Source organism: Carettochelys insculpta, chromosome 9 (assembly GCF_033958435.1).
Source record: "Carettochelys insculpta isolate YL-2023 chromosome 9, ASM3395843v1, whole genome shotgun sequence".
Classification (NCBI taxonomy): Eukaryota; Metazoa; Chordata; order Testudines; family Carettochelyidae; genus Carettochelys; species Carettochelys insculpta.
In genome coordinates this window covers 65,167,649-65,174,654 of record NC_134145.1, presented here as the reverse complement: position 1 = coordinate 65,174,654, position 7,006 = coordinate 65,167,649, and positions in this window count along the sequence as shown.

Genomic DNA, 7,006 nt, shown 5'->3' with positions numbered 1-7,006 from the left:
GCGGGGTCCGCCCGCTCTGCCGCAGGCGCCGGGACGGCTTCTGGGGTGCAGCGTCCGGCCCCTGCGCCCCGCCTGCTTGTGAAACGGCCTCCGCTTGGCTGGCTCGCCTGACAGATAAATGTACCCTACACCTGGCGCTCCCGGGGTGGCGCACTTCTCCAGCCCCTGCGCAACTCAAATGCTCGTGCAAGTCGAGCGGAGATGGGGACCAGGCTGCAGACTTGTTCCCGGCTTCCTGGGGCTTGCAGGGGCTGGGAGACTCTCCTTCCCAACAGGGCTGGTCAGTTTCCTAGCTCTCCGAGGGGCAGCAACCTGCGAACCATGGGCAACCTGCTTCAAATATCCCCACCACTTGCAGCTTGGGAAACCTGGCACACTGACCAGGGCAGCAGCCTCCAGCAGTTTCCTGGCACCAGCCAGTGGAGGGGAGGCAGGAACCAGGGGTAGCCTGGCTCCCAGCTCCCCTCCACTCCTTGGAGCCAGGAAACTAACCAGGGCTGCCGCTCTGCTCAGTATCCCCCCTCTGCAAGCAGAGGGGAGCCAGGTAGCTGCAAGGAAACTGCTCCTGTCAGGGGCAGCAGTCCCACTAGCCGGAGTGGCACATATCTGGAGGGCTTACTGCATTCCCTTGTCCTGAGGCTTACAAAACTTGGCCCACACAAGTGAATCCACAGTCCTCTGCCTAAGCCAAACGTTTATCAATTCTGCTCACAGACCATATTTCAGTAACTTATTTCCAGCTCACATGCATAAATCTTTACACACAATCCAGACATACCTTACACACTGATATTCATGGCCAGCATGTTGTCAGTTTACTTGTTACCTTATGTTTCTCCTTCAATTCTGTGACAAATTAACACACCCAGTGCTGTAACTAGCTAATTTTGTGCCTGTTAAGAATATAAAACTTCTCCCCCTCATGCTTGTGAATTCATAGTAGTTAATTCATAGAAAAAAGGAAAATAAATTATACATAACACATTTATTTAATAAAGTATCAGAGAGAAAGCCGTGCTAGTCTATATTATCAAAACAAAAAAGCAGTCAAGTAGCACTTCAAAGACTAAAAAATAATTTATTAGGTGATGAGCTTTCGTGGGACAGACCCACTTCTTCAGACCATAGCCATAACCATAGCCATTGAGTCTGTTCTGGTATGGCTATGGTCTGAAGAAGTGGGTCTGTCCCATGAAAGCTCATCACCTAATAAATTATTTTGTTAGTCTTTACAGTGCTACTTGACTGCTTTTTTTATTTAATAAAGTTATGCAGGCCTCACACCTGCTCAGGACCTGAAGATTCCCAGCTGTATAAAATCTGGAGGTTAAAGAGTAGGTGCAAAACATGCTGAGGCACATGCAGTTGAGGAGCACACCTCGTCTGTCCAGCAGAAATGGGGCAGGCAGGAGGCGCGCTAAGCATCAAGTGAGCTGGCTGGCGCAGATTACAGTCGCAGAGGAAGTGAATTATCCAGGTGTGGAGACAGCAAATTGGACATACAGTTTATCAGAATGACCCTGCCATGAGTAGTTACTGGGACAGATCATTTGTTTAAGGGATTCAGGCAAGGAAGGGATTGAGCTCTGTTCCCAGGTGGTTCCCTGGGGACGAGCATAAGAATATTATCTGTGTGCAGGCTCTAGTGAGGGTGGCATTACATACCCCAGAGAAGAGTGAGAACAGCTGTTATTTCAACTTCAGTTACAAAATCAATACTTCAGGAGTAGCAGTGTACGTGAATACGAGACCATCCTAAATAAATAACATTAGACAGTACTTTTGCCAGTATCTCTTAGGGGAGGATGTGCAGGTACCTCAGCCATCCAGATGTTGCCATATCCTCCCTCACTCCCAAAGAAAACCCTATCAAGGAGAGATACCCCAAGCCCAACTCACCCAGCAGCCCCCCCAACACGCCTACAAACTGGGTATGTACGTGCTTTCCTAGAACTCTTGTTCTGCTTCACTACCCCCACCCCTGCCCCTGCCTGCCCACACGCTCCTTGGGGTTTGGAATAGATGACCTCATGCAATCTTGTCCAACCATAGCCTTCTGCAGTTCTACGAGTCTTTCCCCCTCACTTGGTCTGCTTAGGACAGATGCAGACAGCAGATATCTTGATGCAGATACCACCTGACACTTCAGGTATTCAGACATACGGTGATTTAATAACCACTGTGAATACAGTATTTCTGAAGCAGAGCGCACAATGGCTCTTAGCAAACAGCCTCCTTGCCACGCCAGGAGATTAAATTTAATCCAGCCATCAGGCTACAGATTTTGGACCTGGGCTTTTCATTCTGACCCACCTCTGCTTCAGATTCTCGCAGCCAAGGAACCGTCATCAGATCCTGTTACAAATGTGGGTGAGCCATGAGCTCAGCCTGTCACAGGAAGGGATGGGTGGGGCCCTGCAACACACGCAGTTATAGGCAGCTGTATAACAAACATCACCAGCCTCAGACTGATTCCTGGCAGGGGTATGGAGCCAGTCTGGGTGTGCGTGGCATGCCCCTCCCGTTTGCCTGTGCCAGTCTCTTTCCTTTGGCCTCTGCATGCCACCATTTCACAGACTGCCCTAGCATTTCATTCTCACCATCATGTCCCCAGCCCCGCATTTCATACCTAGCTCTTGGCCCAAGCCTGGATATCCTGCCTCCTAAACTTTAGAAGTTTCCTCCATTCTGCAAGGTAGGGCTGGGAGTTCCTGGAGAGTTCACAACTGCACAGGCTCCTAGCTCCTCTGTTCTCAAAGTGGTCACAAGCATTAGCTCTGGGCAATGCTTGGAGCTGTGCAAGAGCTGTAGAGATGGCAAGAACATCTGGCATCAGCACACACAAGCATTCCTATTCCTGCAGAAAGGGAGAAACATCAAGTGAACCGGCTACAGTCCACTCCCACAGAGGAAGCTGCAGCTCTGGGAGCAAGAGGGACTACACGTGAGAGATGGGATGAGTGGAGAGATCACCAAAGAAGAGTGCACCACATGGAAACTGCTAACAGCAGGAAGCGGCACCATGAGCAGCGAGAGAACCCTGTCACAGGTAGCAAAAGGTTACGGGAGAGGATACGACATGGGGTCTTTCGTGCTGCTTTACTCAGGTTAAAGAGCAAAGTTTTTTGGAGGCTTTAACATAGTTCATTGGCTAATAGGAGGCAGGGAGCTTGGCAAAGACTTGTGTTGTCTCTGCCAGTGAACACATGGTAGTGATGAGCCAGAGCATGGCTTTCTGTTAGGGTGCTGCCTGCCCTTGGCTCCTGGACTCTGTTTGCTTGTTTGTTTTTGGCAACCTGGCCTGTTCTTTTGGATTTTGCTCATGCCTATTTCACAAGTCAGCCAGACTGCCTTCAAGGACTTGCACAAGCAGTAACAGTCACAGAGCTGGGTGTAGCTTTTCTGTGGGTGCAGGCTGCAAAACAATGACTCAGAATAAATCAACCACGAGAGGCCCACTTTTTGTGCAGGAAATTCCCTGCAGCTTTTACAATGAGACAGACTTTAGCTCCTCTCTGATCTGTTGGTTTTGAGATTCTGCCATACCCCAGCATCCCAGCTGGGGAGAGGGAAGGTGTTTTAGGAGCCAGTTAATGAATGAAACCAAACAAAGGTACAACTTAGAACTCAGGCAAAGCTGTTAGCCTGAGCTTGGTGTAGCCAGCTTCCAGTGTTTGCTGTTATTTTGGAATTTCCCCCGACTGGACCCCTCCCTGGAGTGGTCACTGGCTGGAGTGGCTGACTCATCAGCCTTCATAAATAGTAACAATTAATGTATTTCAGAATGGGCCAATATTGAGTCCTGTTACTTGGTCCCTTCGGAGGGTTTGCACGGGAGAGAGTTACCTTGTCCTGGTGTCGAGTGGCCCTCGTACCTCTGAGCGCACAGAGATGTTCGAGTTCCCAGCGCCTACGCAGTGCTGGAAGATCCCTGGAGCACCACAGCGGCCAAATGGCTTGCATGTAATTCTCACTTACCTGGCTGGTGAGGTGCTGGCACTGTTGCACCAGTCCAGTTGCATCTGTACCACCCTCCTGGCCTGCAGGTGGGGCCAAGCTTCCAGCATGTTGGCCTGCTAAACCCAGGGCTGGGAGCTCAATCCTTGAGGAGGCCATTTAGGGATTGGGGCAAACAGATGTCAGGGATGGTGCTTGGTCCTGCCAAGAATGCAGGGACCTGGACTAGGTGACCTCCTGAGGTCCCTTCCAGGTCTAGGAGATGTGTATCTCCAATTAATTTTAGTGGGGAGGGGTAGCTCAGTGGGTGGAGCATTGGCCTGCTGAACCCAGGGTTGTGAGCTCAGTCTTTGAGGAGCCGCCTGCGGTGCCTGTAGCTGTTTGTTGGGGCCATGCTCGGAGCAGGCTCATGCCCAGAACAACTAGGATAAGAGCAGGCTCCTGCGGGGGTGTGGGGGAGAAGCAGCTGTACACACAAGGGGATGCTAAGCCCACTCCCAGCAGCTAGCTGGATCCAGCCTATGGCCACCAGTGCAGAAGAAACATCCCTTTCTGAACAGTTGCCACGAGGCAACTGGCTTCCAGCTGCGCAGCTGGCCACAGTGCTGAGGACAATGGGAACCAGTGGGCACTTGCTGGTTGATCCAGACTGTTCCCAATAAGGCCTTGAACGGCTGCCCCCTGTGCAGTTCAGTCCCATACCCTAAGGATCCCCCTGCTTAAAGCCAGCCTCCACTGGGAACCTTTCACTCTGGCCAACTTTCCGCATTTCTAGCACAGGTGCTGGCCATCATGAGCAAGCAACCTTGGTCTCTTGCCCCCAGACCATCTCCCCTCACGGTTCTGGCTCTGGGTATGCTGCGGAGACACCTTGGCTACAGGTGCTGCTCTGGCTGGGAATGAAGGGCCCTGCTCAGGCACACCTCCATGCAGCATTCCCTAGCTGCCCCCTGCACAACCATGAACAAGTGCTCTGGCTCCCTACTGCCGGTGCTCTACCTGTCTCTAATGATGCTCTCAGGACCATGCTGGAAGGCAGAGGAACCCTACTGACTACTTGGGCTGAAGCAGGCTCAGCCGGAGGGAGGGGACTGAACTGGAGCTTTCCTCAAGAGCAGAGACAAAGGGGCCCTGGCGGACAATGCAGAGTTAGCATCTCTGGGCAGAGGAAACTAAGCCATTTGGATTGGGAGGGAGGAGAGCCCCTGGCTCTTTGGTGCTGGGGCAAAGGGCAGAGAACAGCCCAGTTGCTCAAGGCTGGGGCCAGGCAAAAAGTCAATTTGCCTGGAAAGAGTCGAGCTTGGTCCTTCTGGTAATCCTGACTCTGGAGGTGAACTGCCTGCAGTCCCGGCTGTGCGCTCGCCCATCTACGCTTCTATCGCTGGCCAGGAGAACGCGGCTAGGTCCCAGCTGTGCTGGCTCTGAAGGAACAGGGCTGAGTGCAGGTTTGCACTGACCCAGGCACTTTGCAGACCCCTCTGGATTACAGTGCATCCCGGACCCCACAGGGCTGGGGAAAGGCCAGTTATTGCTGCAGGTGCAGCTCTGCCTTGTGATTTCCCAGCTGTGGGGGTTGCTGCCTGGGCTCTGGGCCATGAGGAGAAACTCTCCAGTACTGCTACTTCTTCTGCAAGCCTTCCCCATGGCTGGCAAGCAACCGTCTGCGGTGACTGTCTGAGCTGCCCCTCTGAGCCTGCCAACACCGCCACGCATGGGTGCCCACCAGGCAGGACGTTCTGCTGCAGCTGTTCCTAACACGCGGCAGCTGGAGCGGAAGTCGGTGGCACGTGCAGAATGCCAGCAACGTTAGTTACCAATGACCTGAAAGCAAGTGGCCCCTCCATGACCTGACACAGCCACCCCACAGAATCCAGCTCTCCTCAGGTCAGGGAAGAGGGGTTTAGCCACAGCAGGATCCCACACCTCGGACAGCACGTGCTGCTCTTTGACTGACTTCTCACAATGCCTCTGGCTTGGGCTGGCCCAGTACACAGGGAGAGTCAAGCGTTTAGGAGCTGAAAGTCAAGGACACAGCGCAATTTAACCACGTGACAGAAAAAAATTCAAGAGAAAATATGACAGAACTCACAAACATGGCTGTGCAGCTGAAGCCTCCATTTACCATGCATGTTATTCTGGCCCCAGGTGCTCCACCTTCGCAGCAAGTACACTCCCAGGGCCGGCTGCATGTTCACAGCACATGGGTTTAAACCCACACACAGCTAAAGGGTCAGGGCACCAACCTGTTGCTCAGGAAGTGGAAGTGGATGAAAGCAATCTGACATCTGGCAGTGAGCTGTGGCGGGGTGGGGACTTCAGGAGCTGATCTTTTTTTTTTAAATAGGCAGGAGACTTTAAACCAATGAAAGAAAGTATTTCTTCACACAGCTCACAGTCAGACTGTTGAGGAGGCCAAGCTTACACAAGGGCTCAAAAAAGAGCTAAATAAACTCATGGCAGATACGTACGTCAATGGCTATGAGCCAGGGTGGGTAGGAATGATGTCCCCAGCCTCTGTCAGAAGCTGGGAAGGCTCATTTGACTGCCTATTCTGTTCATTCCTCTGGGACACCCAGCATTGGCCACTGCCAGGAGATAGGGTACTGACCCAGTACGGCCGTTCTCCTGCTCTTATGTTTTCATGGACAAAGCCAGCTGGCCTGGGTGCCCAGCACGCGACTGCTTGCCCCAAATGGTCACTTTTGGCTGGGGTGGGATCCAGAGTCGTCTTGTTATTGGGGCAGGATTTTATCCCGGTGTGAATCAAGGGCAGCAGAGCTGTACACAGCATAACCCACTGGAGGGATGCGCCTTCAACGGGGCAGCACTCACTAGGCAGGAGATGAGGCTTCCAAAGCCCAGTGAGCCCTGGTGAAGGTGAGGACTGGAGCAGTTTAAGGTGCATCATTGAAAAGGAAATCCTTCAGCATGAACCTGGGCTGCTGTTGCTGCTGCTCTGTCAGGCAAAAATATCACAATGCTCAGTGGCTGAGAGCAGTAGGACTGCCTGAGCACAGGTGGCCTATTTCTACTGCAGCAGCCTGCATGA